Raw genomic sequence first — 23,819 nt, forward strand, 5'->3', positions numbered from 1 at the left:
AATACTCAATAAATGTTCCTTGGACTTGATCCTTCTTACTATTGAAGAATTATCCAAATCACTCACAACCATCGATACAGACATCTCAACCTTGAAAGAGCAACTTTCTAAATTCAAAACACCTCAATAACTATCTGAGCTATTAGAAGACATTAATACCAAACTAGCCGACTATAAAACAGAAATTGAACAAAGAAAGTTATGAAAATGTAAACGTGACACCTTTGACTATTTAAACGACATTGTATATAATTGGCAGGAATTTTATCGCCAACGTAACGCAAACCGATCAAGACCAAGACAGAACGGGTCACCGAGTTCTGGAAACAGTAGTGACGGCAGTATAGGAGAACCTTTACAGAATCGAGCTCCAAAACAACCAAGTCCAGCGCCACAAACTGAAGAGCCACCACAGAGCAGCAGCTTAGCAGTTAGTGAAATCCCAGATTCAGGTCTTTTTTTTAGGCACAAGAGAAAGGCCAGGCGAGGCAACAAAAAAACAGCCCAGAAAAAAGAACAAATAGATTCACTTAATTTAGTAGTTAATATTTCGAGTAAGACATTGTCTAGTGGTCAACTTAATAAACTGAACAAAGGCTTATCCTTTGTCCCGACCTGTAATACTACATTCTTTGATGAGAAAGTCTGTCTACATCGCCTTCTCAGGAAAATTAGATTAATAATCTTCTTTGACACACAACCAACTATGGATCAGCACCAAACAATTGATGACGCATTGGAGATGCACCCAAAAAGTACATTTGACCCACGCATTCAGAACTCAGTATTAAATCTTTTTGAAAAGAATGTGCTACAAGATCTTAATCGAATTAACTATAAAAGAAATTCCCCATTCAATATCAAAAACAGTCAACTTGATCATATTGAGAGCCTGCCAAGGATGAATCTCTAACCATTAAACCTGCTGACAAAGGTGGGGCCATCGTAGTGATGGATACTCCCTTCTATAACATAAAATGCTTTGAGTTACTAAGCGATGAAGGCACGTATATGAAACTAACTAATGATCCAATCATTAACATCAAAAGCCTCATTATGAATACCCTACAGAAAGCCAAATCAAATCAATGGATTAGTGACAAAACATTTGACTTTTTGATCAACAAACATCCCATCACTCCCTTCTTTTATGGATTGCCTAAAATTCATAAAGACAGAACAAACCCACCATTAAGACCTATTGTGGCGGGTACTGAAAGCATTTTCGACCCGCTTTCAGTTTATGTTGACATGTTACTTCAACCATTGGTCCAAGCTACGTCCACCTACTTGAAGGACACTACTGATTTCCTCAACTGCCTGAAAGAGATTACGGCCATCAGTTCGGACTGTATTTTATTCAGTCTCGATGTCTGTAGCCTTTATACCTCGATACCTCATGCAGAAGGCATTGAAGCAGTTGAGTGGCTACTCCTCAACACAACAAACCTCAGAGGTGAAGCTGAATTTGTCATTGAATTGCTCAATATCATACTGTACAATAGTTACTTTCGATTTTTGGGTAAATACCATCTACAAACCTTAGGAACCTCCATGGGGTCCTCCATGGCACTTATGTATGCAAACACCTTTATGTTTAAATTTGAAAGTGACTTTGTACTAGACCATCCTAAATGGTCAGCATACATCTTAATATGGAAACGTTTCATTGATGACATCTTTGGGATATGGTGTGGTACACATGATGAATTAAAATCCTTTTTTACATACCTTAATTCGGTGCACTCAAGAATCAAATTTACGATGGAGATTGGCAATCCATATCTGCATTTTTTAGATGTTAATTTAAAGATTGAAAATGGTAATATTATGACCAATATTTACCACAAACCTACAGATGCCAACAATTTACTGCATTTTTCGAGCTTTCACCCCAAAGCTATGTTACATAGCCTCCCATATAGTCAAATTCTAAGACTTAAAAGGATTATTTCAGAACCGGAAGGCTTGGATATGGAGTGCTCCACACTCATTGATAAATTTAAGCAAAGAGGTTACCCTGATACAGTTCTCACTGAGGCAAAAAATAGATCACTGAATGTGACAAGGACTGATCTTTTGAAAACAAACTCGTGATAAAGACATTACACTACAATTTATATCAAAATTCTCTCGCCAGAGTTTCCAAATCAGTAAAAGTATTAAGTAACACTGGACAATACTGCACAATGACTCATCACTTTTGAGATTGTTCCGCAAGGCCCCTATGATTTGCTTCAAGAGAGGCAAAAACTTGAGACACAAATTAAAGCCGATTGACTCCTCAAAGATAACCAGCAGTTCTTCACTATCCAGAAAAAGGGAACTTACCCGTGTCTTAACTGTACACATTGTAACAACATCACTAGGGGTAACTTGCTCTCTCACCCCCAAACAGGAAAGAAAATAAAACTACATGATTACTCCACCTGTTTGTCATCAGGGGTAATCTACACAATCAAATGCCCTTGTGGTAAACTGTACGTGGGCCAGACCATGAGACCCGCCAAAGAACGTTGGACTGAGCATAAATCCAACATACGGTGTAACAACCAACGATCGCCAGTGGCTAGGCATTTTAACCTTGAACATCATACAATTGCTCAGATCAGATTTCAAATCCTGGAGATTGTAAAAAAAAAAAACCAAGAGGGGGAGATTACCACTCCATGCTCCTAAGGAGAGAACTGTTTTGGATACATTTTTTGGACACCGTTCAACCCAAAGGTCTCAATGAAGAACACTCTCTTAACTGTTTCCTTTGATAATTACGTCTGACAAGGGTTGAAACAATACCTGAGGGTATTTCTGGACACGACTATATTTGCACTGTTGTTCTCTACTTGTAAAAATGTAAATATTTACCGGTCTTTGACCGTTGACTTGTTTTTAGTACTCGTGAGTATCCTATGATGGAATTTTGAGCATCCCCTATGTTACATTTTGGTTTTAGAGTATTCTGTACTACCTCAACTAGTATGTTGCTAATTCTTACCTCTAGCTAGTCTCTGTATAGTCACCATCGAATCATGGAGAAAAATGATGTTTTTAACACATTCATGCCCTGTTATGAAGACTATGTTAACTCATGATTGAAATTAGTACAATTCTTCCCGTTACAACTGTTCAATAATGGTTTGATATGTTGATTATAGTCCCTCACTGTACATGTTAATATATTTATGTCTACTTAGCATTCATGTGTATTGATGAGATATAGTAAGAAGATGTCTTTTTTAGCCCTCTTGTTGAGATGATCAGCTCTGACATTGCCCGACTTAACTTTAGCTCCCACTTTCATTTAGTCCGTTTTTCATTACTCATTATGAGCTAATATTACTGTCCGTTAATATACAATTCTAGCCATCATGCCTTGTTCACTAATGTTTTCTTTCATTGTCTAGTTTATTTTATTCTATTTTATTTTTCATAGTTTCGTCAACTTTTTGACGATGTATCATTCGGAAATTGGTTAGTTGGTGTACGTCGTATTCAGTGCACTTCGTTTCTATGCAATGCCGCCAGCCAGGCTCCTCATAAGGAACATACTCTAATATGGCCGCTTCACGGTCTCCTAGAAGACATTAGTAGTCTGTTTTCTATTTCTAGCCTAGATACTCTACCATTGGTTGGAACGGCCCACGTGGTCTCATGCCACTTCCCCTTTTCTGGAGGATCGCGTCACTATGGTAACGGTCGCTGATGCCTTCACGCTTTCCCCATTCAGCACTGGCTATCCTGCAGTTACAAGGTCGACTGATCGCTATCGAAGGTACACAACCGCTTTGATTAGAACTCTTCTCTTTACAACAGAGCCGCGACCGCTGCTCTTATTACATACTCTCATGATTACTTCTTTTTAGCACTGCAATTCGATCAGTTCCAGTGCCAGCGCATGGTGGAATCACCATTATGTTCGCCCTGGACCTTTTTTAGGAAATCTGCTGACTTGGATGCACACCCAGTTCTCTAGAATTGGGTAGGTTAATTGATAATTTCCTTTGTCCATATACATTGCTGACTCTCGTTTTTCGGGCCATGATGGCCCGGGTTTAGCTCACATGGATTTATATTTCATTCTAAATAAATTCTACTTTTGCAGATTCTAATTGGCCTATACAGTGCATTTCACGCTCCTTATGTAGATTGCTGACTCTTATTTTTTGCGTTCAGACACGAGTATGTCTTGACAAGAGTAGATTGTTAATTTTTAGGTTTATATTATTAGTTTGTGACACAAGATTTGTGCCCTGTATTTATCTTTCCTTATTTTCATATAATTTTCTTTCGCTCTCATATCAGAACAACCCCTCTTGTTAATTCTGATGGAACTCGACTTTGAGCCATTCTCAATTTAACGGCACCTTTGCCATTGAAGCCTGAGCATCGGCCTTTTTGCTTCATCCCGACATACTGGAAGAATTTTCACTTCTCTGTTTACAGCACTGTCCTCTACTTGATTCTATCAGGTAACTCATGCTACTCTAGTTTATGGGCAATGTCAGACTAATCTAGTCACTCCATGTAGGCCATAGGACTCTATATATACATTTGCATATTTGTGTCCAGGATATACATTTGAACTAACTATTAGCATGTCACCTTAGTGATTGAAAACCATGCAAATTATAATCAGCCATACAATTATGTGGATATGAAAACAGTGACAGTTTAACCAAAGGAACCACAGAAAAAATGTTTATGGTAATGAAACCAGCTTGAATTGATAGGTATTCTTGTGTTAATATATGTTGGCATACTCAAAAAGCCTGCCTTCTAATGTATAAATATTTTGTTTAGAGTCTGTTGAGGCCTATGAAGAAGAGGCGTCCAGACTCGAAACGCGTCGCCACCCAGAAACAGACTACTGGCAACACTCCTTCATTCTTCACTTGTTTTTTGCAAATGTACTGCGATTGCTTTTGTCTTTGTACCCAAAAGCCTGTACTTAAAAATAATAACATATGCACGTATGTGCTTTTCAAATAACTTTTTGTGTTTGAAACATCTTGTGTTTAAATACCATTTAATTACTCAAAGAATGTATTTCCTCGAGGATATAGTAGTTGGATTATCCAACACACCCTACAGTGTGCAGGGGACGGGAGGGTTCAAAGTTGGAATCTTTTCCTTTTTTGTTGTCATGGCCACCGTGTTGTCCGTTAGAATCAGGACACTCCTTCCTCGCACAGTCGGCAGAAAAGCCTTCAGGGCAAGCCTGACGGCCCTCAGCTCCAACAGATTGATATGGAGTTTGGACTCCGACGGAGACCAACGACCACTGACTGTCAACTCGTTGGCATGAGCTCCCCATTCTGAGAGGGATGCGTCCGTCACGATCGTCACCTCTGGCCAGGACAGCCAAAATGGGGCCCCCTTCATCAAATTGCCTTTGACGGCCCACCACAGAAGGTCCAGGGCGACCGAGGGCGGCACCTGAACAGGGTCCGACAGCCTGCCGGAGGACTGAGACCACTGGAGCTCGAGTGCCCACTGCAAAGATCTCATCCGCAGACGAGCCTCTGGCACCAGAAGAATGCAGGATGCCATGAGGCCGAGTGTTAGGCAGAAACCTGTGCAGTTCCCTTAGGGAACACTGCAAAAGATTTAAGACTACAGGTGTCGGCAGTAAACCCACTTGGTAGTAGTCTGTACCACCCAGATTTACCTGGTAGCTGTGGCTGAGCAGTCAGACTTCCCTCAAGAGAGTTAGGCAGTATGAAAAGTATAGAGAATAGGCACTCAGATACAATAATACAAGCAAACACTGACCAGAGCTTTGGTATCAAAGTATATAATTATTTATTTAAAAAACACGGTTTGAAACACTCCAGCACTCTGGTTGTAAAATATTCTAAACACAGTTACTATTGTAATATATACACCCCTTTTTCCTTATCAGATAAGTCACAGTAAAACACCACTTATTTTCATACAGAGGTGAGCGCTTAACTAGATGGCACTCCAATATGTTTGTGAGAAAGGGAGGGAAAAAGACAGAATATGGAAAGGTACACCACTCTAAGGTTCAGGAACACTGTTAGCAAGGCAGAAGAGCAAAAGTCACTGGTGAGCCAAAGTCCAAAGGCTGGGCCCACTCTTAGAGAGAGCCCAAGAACACACAGTTACACTAGGCTTAGAAAGTCTTGCAGAGGGTTCAAAAAGAGTTTAGAGAGGCTTAGGAAAGTTTAGCCAGGGTGTCCCAGGCTAACCCAGGTTCAAAAGCCGGGGGCTAAATCTACCCCGTACAGTCGGTAGCAAGGGAAGCCAGGCGGGACACGGTACCTTAAGTGGGAAGGATCCTCCAGCGGGGGCAGTTGTTCCTGGCAGTGGGTGCAAGTTGCGTCGTCGTCCAGGGGAAGAGAAGATCTCGACTTGGAGGAAAGATGAAGGTTGTTGCACTACCAGGGAAGAAACCAGCCATGGAGTTTTCCGGTTAAAGGTGGTACCTTTGTTTCCCGGTTGTGGTAAAACGTGGTATCCCGGTTGCTGGGGTGCTTGGCACAGGCAAGGCGGCCACGGGGTACGTCGGGAAGGCGAAAAGACGGTGAAACTGGTTATCCCCACCAGTCAAAGGAAGGAGACTCTCCGGCGGGAGATGATCTTTGTCGTTGGGAAAAGTGGTGAGGCGGTCCAGCAGGGCTTCACCGGTGGTGGTGTCGTGGCAGGTCGGCTCAGCTTCTCCCTCGTCGGATTCTTAGGTCCTGTGGCGACTTCTGAAGTTCCAGTCCCCAAAGCCCTGCTTTTATGCAGAAAACCCCATTCACTCAGCCTAGCTGTCACTCAAACATGCTAAGTGGTGAGCCGGCCGGCTCACCACTTGGGCCAATCAGGACGGAGTGCGACTTGAGTTGCCTAGGCAACTCAGTCCAGGGTGCCTAAATTCCCCTCCACCAGGCAGAGTGGCACCGCTTTGGAGGGCTTCTGTGGAGAAGCCCGCCAAAAAGTGGAACAAAGGGCTCGACTTGGGTTGGAGTCACAGAAGAGAACACAAACGCCATTTTAGAATCAAGTTTTGGCAAAAAATACCAACCGGAGAATTAATATTAATTAAATAAACCGGCGGTATGTTCGAGGCTACCGTAAATAATTAAATAAAGGTAGTAGCCTCAAACAATGGGAAATCCCATAGGAAAATATTCGCGGTTGAATATAAAAAGTAGTATCCACTGCCACCAGCCAAAACCCGATCAGGGGGGACGGAGACGTGCCCCCTTGACTAACAGACCCTGGGGCAATTGAATTACCCCAGCCAGTACGTCCACAATATGATGGTTGGTACTGGTTCTGTTCAGAATTTAAGACTAGTAAAGTCAATGGTGACTTTACATGCCCTGGGAGACAGTAGTCAGTCCCAGGGTATGGAGTCTATACTGGGGGGTCACTACGACACCCCTGTGTCACTGCACTGAGGGTGCTGTGTAACACACATCACAAAAACACATGAAGCCCTATGGAGTAAAAGACTCCATAGCCCATTAAACACATCTAGATTCAAAGAAACACACTCAAATCATGCCCAAGAGTGAGGGTAAAAGAGTCTCACTCTTCGCAGGAGAAAAAAATAAACCCCAAAAATCCAGCAAAGCTGCTGGGGGACTCACTAGGTTAAGAAATTCAGCCTAAACAGAGAATTCTCCCCAACACCGAGCAGTCTCAAGAACTCGGACGCTGGGAGATTCTGGGCAAGTTGAAACTTGTGCACCATCTGCTGAATGTGAAGAGCCCTCACCTGGGGAGGAAAACACTGCCCCAGGGATGTGTCGATCACTGCTCCGATGTACTGGAACCGCTGCGTTGGTGTCAAATGGGACTTCTTTAAATTGAGGGAGAAGCCCAGCTTGTGAAGGGAGTGGCAGGTGATGGACAGATGATCCAGGACTTGCTCGGGAGAGCTCCCCCTGATCAACCAATCGTCCAGGTAGGGGTAGACATGAATCCCCCCTTTCCTGAGATGCGCTGCTACCACCACCATGAGCTTGGTGAAAACCCTCAGGGCGGAGGTCAATCCGAACGGCAGGACCCGAAACTGAAAGTGCGAGTCGCCAACCGCGAACCTCAGGTACTTCTTGTGCTTGGGGTGGATCGGCACATGGAAGTAAGCATCCTTGAGGTCGAGAGACACCAACCAGTCCTGAAGTTGAAGGGCCAAGAGTTTGTTCAAACCGCACAAGTCCATGATGGGTCTCAATCCCCCGTCTTTCTTCAAAATCAAAAAATAAGGGGAATACCAGCCCTTGTTCCTCTCCGCTACAGGCACCAGTTCTATGGCGCCTTTCTCCAGCAGGGCTTGAATTTCCTGCACAAGGAGCGGATCTGGACTCTTCAAAGAGAGGTCCCCAGGTGGATTGGCGTGAGGCCTCTGCTGAAAAGGAAGACAGTAGCCGTGGGTCATGATCTCCAGAACCCACATATCTGAAGTAATGGCTCGCCACTCTACAAGATGCTGCACCAGCCTTCCCCCAACCGGCGAACCATGGGACCTGGCCTCATGACTGAGTGGTAGCGGCTGCGGCGTTGCCGGAGGGCAAAGAGGCAACTGCCCGAGCGGCCTTGGCACCTTGAGTACCCTTGTTTCCACCTCTGGCACTCTTACGGTGGCCTCTTTGACTGCTAGCCCCTCTCGCTTTACTGAAGGACGAGTAATAGCGAAAGGAACCTCCCCTCCATTGCTGTCCCCTAGGACAAAAAGGCGGAGGTTGGCGAACTGCAGCGCCCAACGACTTCGCTGCAGCTTTGGTGGTCTGAAACCTCTCAAGGCTCGCGTCAGCCTTGCTGCCAAAAAGATGTTCACAGTCAAAGGGCATGTTGAGGAGCCGGGACTGCACATCAGGAGAGACCCAGACTTACGCAACCACGCAAACTTAGAATTACGGTGCTCGCCGCCATGGACCGGCTGACACAATCTGCCATGTCCAAACCCGACTGAACGGCCTCACACATGGCATCCTTGCCATCCTGAACCATAGCAAGGAAACCATCCCGTTCATCCCCTTCAGGAATACGTTCAGCCGCTAATGCAACACAGTTACACAGAATGTGTGTGAAATGAGAAAAGGCACATATGGAGTTGGCCGCCTGAAGCGCCATACCCCCTGAAGAAAACACTTTCTTCGCCCAGCCGTCAAAACGTTTGTTGTCCCTATCCGGAGGGATGGTAGGATATGACGCCTGCTTTGCCGGGGCCGTAGCCGCCTGCACCACCAAACTCTCCGGAGTGGGGTGCCTGGACAAGTAGCAGGGGTCGCTACTGGCTGGACGGTATTTTCGTGACAAAGACTTGCCCACTGCCGGAAGACTCTCCGCAGCAGTCCAAGCCGCCGCCGCCACCCTTCTCTGCAGAGCCATATGAAAAGGCAATACCCGGTCAGGGGGGGGACCAAGATCAAGGATGTCCATGACATCATCCTGAATGAACTCCCCTGGGGGAGCCGACCAACCCAAGTACTCAGTGATCCGAGACATAAGGGGCCGATATGAAGAATTGGCATGAGTGCCAGGCTCCGGCCTACAAAACTCCACCTCCGGAGAGGTGTCCAGTCCACTGGCATCATGCGGTGACTGCCTCAGGTCAAACTGGCTATGGCCCGAGAGGAGCTCATCTGGTACCGTAACCGGAACAAAGCCGTCATCAGAGCCTTTATCACCCTCTGAAATGTACTCCAGGCGGGGAGAGGAAGACCTCTGGGGACCAAAGCAGTGCCTGACCTTAGCCATAGACTTTCTAGGGGCTAACCCCGTGCCACGGGGCCCCTCCGACACCACCGTCTCGAAAGGCGTTGAGGATGACGAACAAGTCTGCGCTGGCGTCGACAGAAACAGTGTTGACGTCGAGCGAATCAGCATCGACGTCAGCTGCAGCGCCGCCAGCATCGACGGCGTCGACACAGGCCTCGAAGCCGGAGCTCCGAGCGTGTCTCTCGACGACATAGGCGCCGACAGCGTCGACGACCCCCTCGGAGGCGGAGCCTCGAGAGAAATCGTCGATGACCTCGGCGCCACAGGCATCTATGTCTTCTTCGAAGACTGCACAGGATCACGCGGTCTCGAGCGCGTCGAGGACCGGGACCTGGAACGGCATGGCGAGAACAGCTACCGTTGTCCGAGCAGGACCTCTCCCGCGAGCCGTGCTTACCATCCGAGCCCAAAGGCGTACGAGCGGTGTCTCTCAACCGGTGCCGACCGACCCCACTCAGAGGCGCGGACAGACCGGTGCCCTGCGATTCAAGAATCGCTAGCATCTGCTTGCCAAAGGAAGCCCATTCCTCCGGTGTCGCTTGCATGGAGGGATAAACGACCCGCCGACGGGTCGAGTCCTCGGAAGAGGACGGGGAAGGCGACCGATGCCGGCGCTTCTGAGAATGCCTCGAAGAGGCGGAGGAGTGGCGAGACCGACTCCTGGAAGGAGACCCACTGGACTTCCGACGATGACGCGGAGAGTCGCCACTCGAGTCATCCGTCGATAGCCCCGCAGACCTCGACTTCCGGGGCTTAGACAGCCGACCTATCGACAGCTTCTTTTTGCGTTCCCGCAAGGCCTTTGCCGTGATGGACTGGCAGTCGACACAGTCGTCCATATCGTGGGCCTCCCCGAGGCACCAGAGGCAGGCGTCGTGCGAGTCTGTGACCGACATCTTGAACCCACAGCCCCCGCATTTCTTGAAGCCCGGACGCAGGGTTGAAGACGAAGTAGACATTGCCATGAACAGGTCTTCACAAAAAACCGAACAGGTTCAACGAACCGAGAAGAAAACAGCAACTCCAAAGAGTCGAGGCGTACCGAGATTCACGAAGCGAACACGTTTGCGGAAAAAACGGAACTGAGGCTATGGGCGTCATGCGTCATACTTATCACATCGGGCGACGTCGGCCGTCGGAGGAGGTCCTCGGGGACGGCGCATCGACGCAGGAGCCGAAGATTTTCTGAAGCAGCACAGCTGTGGACATTACCTGTCATAGATATGGAATACGTCAGAGGACCCAATCCCCTCGAAAAAGAGTCTCACTCCTAGCAGGAAAAAAGAAACAAACCCTTCAAATCCAGCAAAGCTGCTGGGGGACTCTATAGGTAAGTGAAATTAGCCAATAAATGAGAATTCTCCCTAACAGTTGTATTTCCCCCAGAGCAGCTGTATGGTCTTGTGAGCGGTCCTCAATCCCCCCCAGTCTTTGCTCCACCTCGGTCACCCTTTGATCGGTGTGCTCTAATTTAGTGGCGAGTTCTGTCATGCAGGTTCGAAATTCAGACTTGATATCAGCCATGAAAGCCAAATGTCTCCTTTGGTGGCAAGGGCTTCCTCTTCCTGAGGTTTTTGTGGGGTTAGCTTGGAGGGGTCGGATTTCTTTCCTCTGTCTGTCGACGAGAACATAGGGGCGATATCAGAGGTCTTGCCGGCTTTTGATTGCTTGGCCATTGTGACAGATCGAGTGGGATGGGAAGGGTGATGTTCACATTTTTCGTGTTGGGGACTAGTCCAAATGTTGTAGGCCGAGGCCGGAGTGCAGTGGGTTTGCAGTTCGTTGAAGCAGAGGCCTCGAGAGTTCAGATCAAGTCCATGCCAGCGTTCCAAAGAGTTATGACCTTCCAATGTCGGGCGAGGAGGGGGCAATTATGGATCTTCCGGGAAAGAGAGGGGTAGTAATGTCCTTCCTCGTTCTTAAGGCTGGGGGAGAGATGGTGTCCAAAGATGTGGGCCGGGGCACCCCAGGAAGTGAGTGGGGGCGGAGAGAAAAGAGTCTATGCCGCTTCGGGAGAGTGGCGGGTCTCGCCGGGGCCGGGGATGAAGGCCCAATCCACTCCAAATGTGGCTAAAGTTCTGCAGGACCCGAGGGACTCCTTTTTAGCTAGGGAGACCTTATGGTGGCCTGATCAGTGAGGCCACCGCAACAGAGGCACTGGGCAGTGTGCTACACTGGTTGCCCCGCTCCCATGTATTGACTATTATGTTATTTTCATCCGTTTAAGAGATGTGGCACCTCTTGGGGTCTTCATGTCCTCTCGGGAGCCTAAAAAGGATGCTCCAAAGCTGCGGGGGGGGGATCTGGTGACTGCACTATTGTTCCAGGTGAGGGGGGGCCCAGAAGATGCTATGTCGGACTTCCGCCTCTCTCTGTCCCTCGGGGGTCACTGTCACAGGTTGTATAATTAGACCTCTATTATGTCCTCCTCCGGGGTGCCCCTACACAGGAGTGGGGCCTCCGTGCCACCTTGGGGTCCCGCCAGGGCACCCGGTCCAAGTGCCGGGGGGAGCCACGAGCTTCAGGCACTGTCACGCTCAGCGCCAGGGGCTGCTAACACTGCTTCTCTGTGGGAGCAGAGAAGACCGCCACACGGCACCCTGCTCCCAACGCGCTGCACCCACCTGGGTTAGCCTCCACTGCCCATTGTATCGGGCACCGCGGGCTGCTTGTGAAGATCCGTGGGGACCGGATCCAGCACTCCGCTTCCGTCAGACCACAGCAATCAGGGTACGTGCCGGCTGCCGAGTCCGAGGCGCCTGCTTGTGTTGCTCCATGGGAGTGGGGGAGCCCGCCTCACGGCCATCCGCTCCCGGTGGTCCACCGTCACCAGGGTCCGCCTCCGCTGCCACCGCCTGATGTCCTGGGTGCCACCTGTGATGTCTCCGCGGGAGTTGGGGGTGCCCGCCTCACAGCCCTCCACTCACGGTGGTCCACCCCCACCAGAGTCCGCCTTTGCTGCCACCGCCTGATGTCACTCATGCCGGGGGTCACCTGTGATTTCCCGCAGGAGCGGGGGAACCCACCACCTGGCCCTCCGCTCCTGGTCAGCTGTAATTGCCCGAAACCGGGCTGACCACTGGGTCTCGGGATGCTCTCCACCAGGGCTCCCTGCCAATGCGCCTACGCTTCTGTGTGGTGCGCATTTGCCATTTTGATTTTCGGAGCATTGTTAGCCGCCGAAGAGTCTCTCCTGGATATAAGCCCCACAAAGCTATCTGGGGCATCCATCTTCACACCAGACATGCATCAGCAGTTCCGACTACCGTGGATATAATCAGCAGTGCAAAGGTCTCATGGGAACTGCATTTTTCTTCTTCGGCAGCGGGCTTCCCACAGAAGGCTTCACAGGAGCAGCCACATCGATGGCACTCCAAGCCACGCCCCCTGATGGAGATATTTTTAAAGGGGATCTTTATCATCAGCAGGGGCCAACCTCTGGGATACCCATCCTGCTGCCCTCTGTTTGGGGAGTAATTAAATTTATTTCCATGTACTACCCATGTGCTTATTCTTCTACTCTTCCTTCTCTCTCCCTCTTCCCTGCTAAGCACTAACCATTCCTTTTGTGCTTGTTGCTTGATGACAGTCTGCTTGATGTAACTCAAGGTCTCACACACCTCTGTCAACCCTAGCAATGTGTGGGACAGTTCCCTCCGTGATCTGGACTAGTGTAATCATCACTGCAGTTTGGGGAATGACCTGAGAGTGTTGCATCTCTCTGCACTTAGCCGAGCATTCACCGACTGGTTGCACTTGAACCACCCCTGAACTTGTTTCCACCCTCCAATTACCACACCCCTCTTAAAATCTGTGCACTTGCTCCTTCAGATTGCACCATGCAGGTATGGTGTCCGCCTGTTCCACCCTGTCCTCGGTCCCTGCATGATGGCACATTGATGCACTTGTGACAATATGGTGAATCACTGTCCGACAGATTCAGTTACATCAACTGTAAATAGTATAGTACAGTATGCAATTACTGTTACTGTCCTGAATGTTATGGATTTCTATGAGCAGATGTTATTGTTGTACTTGTGCCATGCATCGTTGAGCGCTTTGAGACACTTGTATTATGTGGAACAAGTTACTTACCTGTAACTGTTGTTCTCCAGCATGGGTCTGGCATGGATTCACATGCTCATGAATATTCCCCGTCGTCAGGCTGGGAATCCTCAGTAAAGAAAAAATCAGTTTCAGTTTCGTTTCTGATCAGTCTTTCTTAGTAGTAACTAATCACTGATCTCTGGGTCATACTGCCCCCAGCCAATGACTGCCCTCTCCCTAATCCCCTCCTCTGTCAGCCATGTTCAGATTTGGTAGCACGTGAAATGGCAGTAGGACCATGAGAAGAGCCGCAAAGGGGTAGGAGGGAGGGTTCGCATGTGAATCCATGCCAGACCCATGCTGGAGAACAACAGTTACAGGTAAGTAACTTGTTCCTTCTCCAGCATAGGGCCTGGCATGGATTCACATGCTCATGAATGTAAGAATACATAGCAGTACACACATGCACAACCACAGGAGGTGGCAAGGCTCAACATTAAGCATTACAACAACTCAACATTAAGCATCTCTAATCTCCTCACCAGGCTCACCTTCAAGTGAACAGGTTGCGCAGCACTGCCTGGCTGACTCTGGACTCCTCCCTGGAATCCTGGTCAATGCAGTAGAATCTCGTGAAGGTGTGCGTCGACCTCCACGTAGCAGCCCTGCAGATGTCCAGCAGTGGCACACCAGCCAAGAACGCTGTGGTAGCAGCGATCGCTCTGGTTAAATGGGCTCTCGGACGGCCAACCGGTGACAGTGCAGGATGCAGCCGGAGAGCCATCTGGAAATGGAAGCTTCCGAGAGGGCCTTCCCTTGGTTCACAGGTCCAATGTTTACAAACAGCTGTGATGTCTTCTGAAGACTCTTTGTGCGGTCCACATAGAACTTCAGCGCTCTAGCCACATCCAGCGAGTGCAAAGTCCTCTCAGCCGGCGATGAAGGCGACGGGAAGAAAACGGGTAACACCAAGGGATCATTGAGATGGAAGTCCGAGGGCACCTTGGGCATGAAGGAGTGGTGCGTCCTCAGCATTACCCTTGTCTCGTGGAATGTCAGGTATGGAGGTTTACAGGGGAGGGCCTGGATCTCTCCCACTCATAGTGCGTAAGTGATGGCCGCAAGAAACGCTGTCTTCCACAAGAGGAACTTAAACAATGCCGAATGCAGAGGCTCGAATGGCGGCCCCATGAGCCTGGTCAGCACCACATTGAGCTCCCACGCCAGGGCCCGAGTCTTCACCGGCAGGAACGATCGGGAACAGTCCTTTCATGAACTCCTTCACCAGGCGATAAGACCATGGAGATGACCGCCCCAGAGTTCTGGTGTAGCGGCAGATAGCCGCCAGATGGATCTTGATGGAGGCATGTGCAAGCCCCGCCTTGGCCAGCGATAGCAAGTACGGCAGCACTTGAGGGGCCGTAATCCGCAGAGGGTTAATCTTCTGTGCACGGCATCAGACAGAGAACCTCTTCCATTTGTGTCCATTGCACTTGAGAGCCAAGGACACCCTGGCCTTTGCAAGCACCTCCTTGCAGTCCGCCGGGATATCATACCCTCCGAACTCTAGTGCTGCAGGAGCCAGGCCTGCAGGTTCAGCGATCTTGGGTCGTGATGGAGGATAGCGCTTCCTTCCCTGGCGAGAAGATCCACATCCGTCGGTAGTTTGACCGAGGGGACGCTGACATGTTCAGAAGGTTCGGGAACCAGATCTGCCTCGGCCATACCGGTGCGACGAGAATCATCCTGCACCGGGACCGTCTGAGTTGACTGATGAGTTGCAGCAGCAACTGCAACGGGGGGGGGGGGGTGGAGGTCATCCCAGGGGATGAGAAGGCATTGCCCATACTTCTGACACTTAGCATTCGTCGCGAATAGGTCGATCTGGGGATTGCTGCATCGTCGGAATAGGAGATCCACTTGATCCTGCCGAAGTTCGCACTCGTGGCACGAGCGCTGCTCCCTGCTGAGTGAGTCAGCGATGGTGTTCTTTATTCCTGCCAGATGGAAGTGCGTTAAGGGGAATTCTCACAAATGGTTGACTTCCCTTATCTAGTGTGTCCACCAGCAGCTTTGCTGGATTTCTAGGATTTATTTTTTTACCTGGTAAGAGTGTGAGCCTTATTTCCCACTCTTACGTGTGTTTTGCTGTGTGTATTTTCACTGTTTGTGTGATCTTGGGCACTGGAGCCTCAACTACTCCATGTGCACCACTTTTTGTGTGTGTTACACAGCACATTCAGTGCAGTGACACAGGGTTGTCTTTGAGACTTCCCACTGACTCGATTTTTATGGGGCCGACTACTGTCCCCCAGAAACAGGTAAAGTTGCCATTAACTTTATATAGTCACTTTAAATCACAGACCCAGTACACCCCATCTTACATGGAGTATTGGAAAGGGTTAACTCTTATCCCTTTTTGTCTGTGCCTCTTGGAGCCTTATTTCGTTCCCTTAACATTAAGACTTGGCTGGTGGCAGTGGTATCTACCCGAACTTTCTTACTGCGATTATATTATATAAACGTGGTATTGTTCCAGGCTCTTATATTAGCCTCAAACATAAACCGGCTTGACCAAATACATTTTATTTTTGTTCCGGCTGGGTTTATTCGCCATTTCTTTTTGTTAAAGTCTTTCTCGTGTTTTACTCTGTGTGCCAAACCGGGGATGACTCCTTTGTTCGCTGTCTTTTTGCGAGCTTCTGCACAGAAGCCCTCATTAAGGCGCCCGACAGTTTACGTAGGCAGGATGTGAGGGAGGGATCTTCGGACCACTGCCATGGGTTCCCTTGGTAACCCAAGTCCCACTCTTGTCTGATTGGCAAAGGGGACTGGCCTTGCCAGGCCAGCCACCCTGCTGTGTGATTGACAGCCAGGCTGTATGAATGGGAGAAAACTGCATAAAAAGCAGGTCTCTGGGACTGGAAAGAGTCACCAGGGGAAAGAAAGACCCAACGAGGAACTGGAAGAAGAGGACCCCTACAACGACTGAACCGCCCGGTGAAGCCCTGCTGCCGGTACGAATCTCCAAATCCGACGACAGAAGATCCTCCAACAAACTTCTCCCCTTGAGCTGGTGGGACCAACCAGTTTGCCAAAACTACAAGCCAGGACCCCTCCCTCTGGTCGAATTCGCTGTACAGAGCTACAGTGGGACGGATAGCCAGGAAGGTCGGACCCTGCTTGGGTTTCAAGGAGCGCACCTTTTATTTGTTGTTTTGCTCTGCTGCTGGCTTCTTCCCTGGGTGGCGCAGGACCCTCCAGTCTTCCTACTTCTGATCAGTCCAACAGTCGCTTTAGCAACCGTGAGCCTGCAGGAACCGCCAGGAACGTCTGCCTCAGCTACAGTTCCCTCTCCGTTTAAGGTACTGTGCAAATCCGGTTGTGAGTTTCACTCAGCCATGGTGAAAGTGTTTGAAATTTTTCTCCAATTGAAGGCTTTTCCTTCTCTTCTCTATGAACTAACTTTTCTACCAACCAACCTCGTCCGGAATCTGCGTCACAAACTTTACCGCAAACTACCCTGAACTGTGTGATCTTGAGCAAAAGACTTTTGACCCATTGACTTTGGCCCTAAACCTTTTCTATCTGATCTTGTCACTGTAGTCCCTCTTGTTCAATTGCCCAGAGAGCTTACCTGTTGGTGTTGCCTAATTTCTAATAACTTTGTCTTTCCCTCCCTTTTAAATTGCTGGAGTGCCATTTTGCTCCCACTTCATTTTGTGAGCTTAACTTGTCTGGAATTTAAGGGAAGTGGTGTGGTGTATTTATGATTGCGATTTTTAACATGCTTAGAAAGGTGAACTGTTATACAACTGATAAGTAAATAAATATATATTCTTTTACTTAGAAACCTTGAGTTAGTGTTTGCCTCAATCATAGTAATTGCTGTCCTTTGTGTAACTATTTGTACTGCTCACTTACTCTTGGGATAAGTCTGGCTGCTCCGCTAGAACTACCACTACAACTGTGTAGTGCAGGCTTGTACCAAGGTGAAATTGTACTGTCACTTGTAGTCTTAATTGCGTGTAGTGTTCCCAAAGGGTACTGCATATAATTCTGCCTAACAAAGGGCACCAGGAACATCCCCTGGGCAAAAGCCCAGTGCCACAGATCCTGTGCTTCCTTGGTTAGGGCTGGGGATCTGGTGCCCTCCTGCTTCCTGATGTAGAACATTGTGGTAGTGTTGTCGGTGAAGACCCTTACCACCTTGCCCTTGAGGGAAGGAAGGAACGACCTGAGGGCCCAGACCACGGCTCGGAGCTCCAGGACGTTGATGTGTAGTGAACTCTCCTCCGGGAGCCAAAGGCCTCTTGTGTGGAGATCTCTGGTGTGTGCTCCCCATCCTTCCAGGGAGGCGTCCATCATCACCGTTTCCTGATGTGCCAGGATCTGGAAGTCCATGCCTGCCGCTAGAGGCGCGCGGGTGCCCCACCACCGGATCGCTTGGCGGAAAGTATCGTTGAGTGAGATCCTGTCTTTGAAGCTGCCCACCGCTTGCATCCAACGGGCGTCGAGGAACACCTGCAGTGGACGCATCCGCAACCTGCATAGGCGCACGAAGTAGATGCACAAGGACATCATGCCGAGTAGGAACTTGATGGACCTCACCCTGGACACGTCCATGGTCAACAGCTGTTGTACCTTGCCCAGGATGGCTTTCATCCTCTCCTCCGATGGCGAAGCCAATCGCACCACTGTGTCGGGTCTGGCTCCCACGAACAGGGCGACTTGCAACGATACCAAGTGGGATTTCGCGAAGTTGATCGAGAATCCCAGATCCGTGAGCAGTTGGACGGTCTTCGCTGTGTGATCGACGGCAAGTTCCCTTGACTTTGCTCAGATGAGCCAATCGTCCAGGTAGGGGTAGACGTGGATCCCTTGCAGGTGCAGCCGCGCCGCCACTGGTGCCAGGCACTTGGTGAAGACCCTGGGCGCCGACTTCAATCCGAAGGGAAGGACCTTGAACTGATAGTGTTTCCCTTGGACCACGAATCGTAGGAACTTTCGATGTCCTTTGAGAATGGGGAGGTGGAAGTAGGCATCCTCCAAGTCCAGCAATGATAGGAAGTCGCCTCCCTCCAGCTGTCCCAGCACGTGCTGGAGGGTGACCACCCGGAATTTCTGGGACTTGATGTATTTGTTTAGACGACAAAGGTCCAGGATGGGTCGCCAACCGCCGGTCTTCTTTCGGACAAGGAAGTACCGCGAGTACACTCCGGAGCCCCAGAGCCTCTTCGGGACGAGTTGTATCGCGCCATTTTTCAGCATTGCTCGTACCTCCAGAAGTAGCTGTGGGACGTGGTTTTCCTTCCTGGCTACAGGTGGTAGACGGGGACACTTTCTTTGGAACTCCAGAGTGGGCAGGTGGGCCAGCACGTCCAGCACCCAACAATCGGTGGAGATGGACTCCCACACGCTGACAAATTTTGCCAGCGGGCCTCCCACTGGGGTGCTTCGGTGGGGGCCTGATGCTGCGGCCGGTTCAATCCAGCTTCGCCAAGGCCTTGGCGATGACTACGTCCTCCGGCCTTGCTGCGGCCTCTGTAGGCCTCCTGCGACGTTGAACAGGCCGCTTGGCGGTATGACGAGGAGCCACCATCAAATCCTTTGGAGGCACCTTGAGACTTGCCTCCGGAGGTCCGAAAGGGCGTCCGTCGATGGAGAGAACCCAAGGCTCGGGCCGTCTCGGTGTCCGCCTTGATGGCCTGCAGTGACTCGTCCACTGCCCTGCCGAACTGGTTGTTCCCGTCGAAGGGCATGTCCAGTACCCTGGTCTGCACCTCCTGATGGAAATCGGTGGCCTTAAGCCAACCGCGCCAGCGAAGGCAAACGCTGTTGCCCATTTGGCGAAAGCTGGTGTCGGCGATGTCCGTGGCCACCGTGATGGCATGGGCCGACGCCACCTCGCCTTCCTGCAGGATTTCAAGACCTTCCGCCCTCTTGTCGTCTGGGAGGAAATCCAGGAGGGGAGCGATCTTGAACCACAGCTCCCTGTCGTAGCGCGCCACTATCGTGAGGGCGTTGGCCGCTTTGATGGTCGTCGCTGCTGACGAGATGACTCGTCACACCATGTCGTCCAGCTTCTTCCCCTCGCCGTCAGGTGGGGAAGTGGAAGTTGATTCTGTCGCCCCTGCCGCTTTCTTCTTGGCTGCTGCAGAGACCACCAAATCCGGGGGCGGCTGAGCTCTGAGGCACATCAGGGCAGAATCTTGGACCCGGTACTACTTCTCATACCGGTCCCTCTTCGCAGGAGCCGAGGATGGGTTCTTGAGTAGCGACAGTCCTTCGTCCCCGATGTGGTCTAATAACGGTACTGAGAGGATGTCTTCCTCTTGGCCTCCCGTCGCTGGTAGAGGAAACCCTCCTCCTTCTGTTCTTCAGGACAAAGTTAGAAGAGCTCCGAAGCCCAGGCGATCATGGCGTGTGTTGCCGAACGGAAAATCATATTGTGCCCTCAGTATTGTATGAATATATGTATATTGGCCTACGCCAAGCTGCTTACAAACTGCTTGCGAAGAAATCCGCATTGCAAGGTCTTGACCTTAGATCAGTGTAAACCGCCATTTTAGGTCTATCCGCCATTTTAGATTCTCCCTCTAAAGTCACCCTGTGTTCTAAGATGGTGGACAGTGTAATTCCGAATGTAACATGGCCGTCTTGACCTCTGTTAACAAACTAATGTGTAACTTGCCTGCAGGCCAAATGTTGGGGTCATGAACTGAGACCTTGTCCTTCGCTAACCTGCGTATAGAGGATTACCTGCGCCAAGGAAGCTAATCCGCGAGCATATGTTAAACACAATGTATTTAAATAACGAAATATGAACACACTGCATTGCATAAAACTGTTTGAGAAGGCTCTACGAGAAATCCTAAGACAAACTGTTGCTATTGTAATTTGTTAGTGAATGTATTAGAGGTAAACCCTAAATGTATAGACGTATGAACGAACCCTAGATCCGTGATGTATTAACTTATCCTAACTCGTAGGTGGGTTGAACATCATGATTTACAGAGTATAAAAAGTGCGACTATTCTAATGTACAGCCCCACTCACTGAACCAAGCTGGAGTTCGCTGTGTTTTACTGAGGGCCGATAGATATCTGTTGCTTTGTCCTTTGAAACTGTTCAGTATAAAATAAAGATCTTTGTATTTTCCTTTGTAACCCGTGTTTGGTGCATTTCCTTTTGGGCTACTCAGCCTCGATATCTTCTTTTTGTTTTCACAGTGTTAGGGAGAATTCTCATTCTATGGCTAATTTCCCTTACCTATAGAGCCCCCCAGCACCTTTGCTGGATTTGAAGGGTTTGTTTTTTTCTCCTGCTAAGAGCGAGACTCTTTTTCCCACTCTTATTGCTATGTGTGTTCTAGGCTATTTTTTTTGTGTTTAATGTCTATGGTGTTTATCTCACCCTCATATGAACCATCTTTATCCACATGTGTTACACAGCACCCTCAGTGCAATGACACAGGGGTGTCGTAGCAACCCACAAACAGACTCCATACCATGGGACTGACTACTGTCTCCCAGGGCATCTAAAGTCCCCATTGACTTTACTAGTTACTCTTTATGAACAAAACCGGTACAACCCATCTTACTATGGAGGTACTGGAAAGGGTTAATATTTTTTCCCTTATGTTCATCTTCGAGAGGGTACCGTACAGTCCCTCTCTCAAATGTTTCTGGCTGGTGGCAGTGGTTACTACCAAAAATATTCGGCCGCAAATATTTTCCTATGGGATTTTCCCATTGTTCGAGGCTACCACATTTACTGACAGTCTGTAACATACCGCCGGTTTATTTCTATATTAACTTTACTCCGGTAGGTGTTATTTGCCAGAACTTTTATATAAATTCTTTTTCGTGTCTTTCGGGGATCCTTTGTTCGTCCTTTTGGCGGGCTTCTGCCAAGAAGCCCTCCTTTCTGTGCCACTGAGTCTGGGGTGGAGCCATTGTGTGGCATGGGGAGTAGGACCCCTGGACAGGGTTGCCTCAGCAACCCATGTCGCACTCTGCCCAGATAGGCTGGAGGGTCTCCCGCCAGGATGACCGCTCCACTGTGTGAGTGACAGCTAGGCTGTATGAATGGGGATCTTTTTGCATAAAAGCCGGGTCCTGAGGACTGGAAGGGCAAGACGTCGCCACTGGAACTAAGAAGCCGAAGAGGAGAGAAGCCAAAGACAGCTGCATCAACTGAACCACCGGTGAAGCCCTGCTGCAGCGTCTCACCACTTTTCTCCACACGACGAGAGGAGATCTTCATCTGCAAGAGCCTTCTTCCCTTGAGCTGGTGGGGCCAACCAGTTTGCCAATCGCCTTCCAGGACCTGCCTCGGTCGAATTGCCAATGCCCTGCACTCGGAGACCGGATAGCCAGGCACCAGTCCACCCGGACCGCGATTTAAAGGAGCGTACCTTTTATTTTCACTTGGCAGCACCGCAGCTGGTTTCATCCCTAGTGCAGTAACTCGAACCTTCCTCCACAACGAGAGTCCCTCTTCCTCTGCTGGATCTCCCGAACTGCAGGAACTGCCAGTAACAACCGCCACCGCAGGAGCCTCTTCTACATTTTAAGGTACTTTGGTCCGCCAGGCCGCCCTTTTCGTTTGGTACTGCTAAAGGTGTTTTAAATCCTTTACCTACCTGTTGGGTTGGCCGCCCCTATCATCTAACATTGTCTTTAACCTTCTGAAACCGCCTTTTCGAATCGCAAAGACTTGACTGCAGCTACAAGAACATTTTACTCCTGGGCACTTTGCCCTGTACCACCGACTCTGGCACAGGCCTATTGACTCTGGCTGTTACAACTGCCTTCTCTAGATTGCTTCTCACCTAGAAATGTGTTGGTGCATATAACTCTTATCACCACCCTTTTCTTCCCACTTTTTAAACTTGTGAAGTGCCATTTTGCTTGGTTTTTCACCCAAGTATTATACATACTAAAGTACTACCTTGCCTAAACTTGTTCACAATCTTTTTGGGAAGTGTTGCGTGTTGCTAGCATGATTAAGAGTATACTCCTGTACAACTTATTCTTTCCCTCCCTTGTCAGAAATTGATAGAGTGCCATTTGTGTTTGCCGTTTTGCTCAGTTTTCACTCTTGCTCAAACCTGTCTACAATTTAACTAGGGAGTTGTGTATACTTTTGACTGATTTTAACTTGCTTTAATAACTGTGATTAATGTGTTGAACTAGAAGTGTGTAAAATAAATATATATTCTTTTTAATACAAAGCTTTGGTCAGTGTTTCCTTGTGCCATAGTACTGTAGGCCTATTGTGTAAACCCTGAATACTGCTCATCTCCCTCTTGAGATAAGTCTGACTGCTTAGCCACAGCTACCAACTAAATCTTTGTGGTACAGACTGATACCAAAGGGGATTTATTGCTCTCACCTGTAGTCCTAATCTTCTGTAGTGCTCCCTAAGGGAACTGCACAGGATTCTGCCTAACAACAGTGAAGGAATCAAATGAAATAGGCGTAGGGCCAAAGTCAATAGGACAAAAGTCTTTTGCTCAAGATCACACAGTTCAGGGTAGTTCGCGGTTAAGCCTTGCCAAGAGTTCCGGACGAAGTTGGAAGGCAGAAAAGTCAGTTTAAAGAGAAGGACAAGCTCTCGGATTGGCGAAAGGTTTCACACACCTTCACTGCGACTTGACGAAACGAAGTTCCTGCAGGCTCATGGTTCCTGAAGCAACTGTCAGACTGACATGGGGTAGGAAGACTGGAGGGTCCTGCACTGCCCAGGGAAGAAACCAGCAGCAGATCAAAGCAACGAATAAAAGGTGCGCTCCTTAAAACCCAAGCAGGGTCCAACCTTCCTGGCTATCCGGCCTACTGTTGCTCTGTACAGCGAATTCGACCAGAGGAGGGAGTCCTAGCTTGTAGTTTGGGTGAACTCGTTGGTCCCACCAGCACAGGGGAAGAAGATTCCGGGAGGATCTTCCCTGTCGTTGGAGTTAGAGGATTCGGACCTGCAGCAGGGCTTCACTGGGCGGTTCAGTCATGGTAGCGGTCCTCTTCCGTCAG

The sequence above is a fragment of the Ambystoma mexicanum genome, chromosome 1q (genome assembly GCF_040938575.1).
Source record: "Ambystoma mexicanum isolate Mex_15411 chromosome 1q, UKY_AmexF1_1, whole genome shotgun sequence".
NCBI classification, from domain to species: Eukaryota; Metazoa; Chordata; class Amphibia; order Caudata; family Ambystomatidae; genus Ambystoma; species Ambystoma mexicanum.